This window comes from Bremia lactucae, linkage group LG9 (genome assembly GCF_004359215.1).
Source record: "Bremia lactucae strain SF5 linkage group LG9, whole genome shotgun sequence".
In the NCBI taxonomy this organism is placed as follows: domain Eukaryota; phylum Oomycota; class Peronosporomycetes; order Peronosporales; family Peronosporaceae; genus Bremia; species Bremia lactucae.
The window spans coordinates 912,276-914,436 of record NC_090618.1 but is presented as its reverse complement, the minus strand read 5'-3'; positions in this window follow the sequence as shown (position 1 = coordinate 914,436).

The following is a 2,161-nucleotide window of genomic DNA, read 5'->3' as shown; positions in this document are numbered from 1 at the left end:
CATTTACTTGCGATCGATAAATTCCTTATCGATCGATTAAAAGCGGGCCATGTAAGGGAGTCAACCTCCCCACATAACTATCCGACCTTCTGTTTGCAAAAGCCACAGGAGGGTGGCGGATAGTGCACGCATTCAAAAAATTGAATGCTGCAATGGTACCGGCTCAAACGCCGATACCTAAAAAAGACGTAATCATAGATGGTATGTCAAGGAGTACCATGTTTTCGCCTATAGACCTGATGGATGGATTTTATCAGATCCTTATGCGTGAATGGAACATCCTGCACCTCTCCAATTTCTACCACTTCCGGCAAAATGTTGGCAGTCTGTGGACGTGGTCTTCGCAAAATCCGAAGACGATCACAAAACCAATGAAATCCTTGGTTTTACAGACAGATTCAGCAAGATGGTACATCTTGTTGCAGTACCAGAGTCAATCACGGCTCGGGCTATGCCCGTGTCTTTATCGATACGGTATTCGAACTTCACGGTTTACCCTTGAAATGGTCTCGGACAGCGATCCACAGTTCACGTCGGAGGTTTGGCAATTCGTGTTCCGATCTCTCGTAACACCGCTGCCTATGTCAACGTCTGATCATCCAGAGACAGATGGTTATACGAAAAAAAATCACGTCCTTGAAGAGATACTTCAAAGTTACATCCAATCGCATCCGAATAGGAGCGAGTTTTTACCGATGGTCGAAGTCGCCATTAATTATTCGGTGCATGAGTCTACAACGCATACCCACCCAATTAAAGGGATCCTCTTGTTTAAGATAGGTGGACTCCCACGAGCAAAGCCATTTCTGGCTTATGCTCTCACGCGTCGAAGTTACCAACGACACGTATGATGTCGATGTCGAAGCAATCGACATCGAAGATGAGAAAATCTCATGGTAGTCCGCACAAAGTGCACTGAAAAAGACAAAATAAATGAGTCAGCAGAGGAATTTCTACTGGCTTGAGAATCAGTAATCCGTTTCGTACAGGAATTCATTGCTAACGCAGTGGACCGTCAGAAACGGAATGCAGACAAACATGGAAGAGCAGACGTTCTTTCATTTAAAATTAATGACCTAGTACTACTCTCTACTGTAAACTTACCTAAGCGTGTAGTCACTAATGTAGGTAGCAGCAAACTACTACCCAAGTTCATAAGGCCTTTCCGTGTTCTGTATCACAGACAGAGGCAATGCGTACACAATAGAATTGCCACGTAGGATGCGAACGCATCCTTCGTTTTATGTTGGTCGGCTACGCCCGTACCATCAGTACGCGGTTTTTTCCGAGGACGGATCTGACCACCCTTTTCAAGAATACCTAAAAGTTTCTTGTGGTCATAAAACAGATTTGCATGCCGATCCGAAGATCCTCGAAACCGCGATGAGTTGACGACAGCTCATCACGTAGAGCGTGGTACTTCCGCTCGTACTCCAACATGGAGTAAGCACTCTTCGAACGGTCTTCCAACCGTTTGATATAGTGAACCTGCACCATCTGTCCCAACGAGTGACGCTTACCGCGCATGAGCGAAAGAAGGCATTTCAAGTTGTCACTACTTTTTCAATTTTGGCGTTAATTATACACTGTGTACGCCAGGTGCCAGATGCTGCTATTGAGCAAACAAATAAGCACATTACTTCCCGGTAAGTCTCATGAACATATATTGCGTGAAATTTATGTCTAAATGCCGCAATGTAACAAAATAGTTTTAGCGGATACATCATTCAGCAGATGCGGCTAGCACACAAAGGATCTCAGTTGAAGCTAGAATTTTGCTCCTGTACATGGACTTTGAAACGACAAGTACCCACCGTGTAACGGGGCACTGCGACTTGTACTGTTTCAGTACAAGTCCACTTCACACTGCTTCAGTTGTGAGTGGTGCCTTTCGTTAGGTGACGTACACTGTACGTATAGAGGAAGACTTCTCTTAAGGCAAGTTAGCTTAAGAGTGTAAAATGAAAACTGTATTAATATAGTTAAGTGTCTCTTAATCTATCTTTGTAAATGCTGACTTAACTATAAACTAATACTAAACATGTAAATGAATTCTTATCTATCTTATCTTGTAACTCTCTTTGATTACTTCTACAGCTGATTAGTCTGCGGAATAAATAGACATAATGGTCTATACCTATTTATGGATAAGAATTCAGGA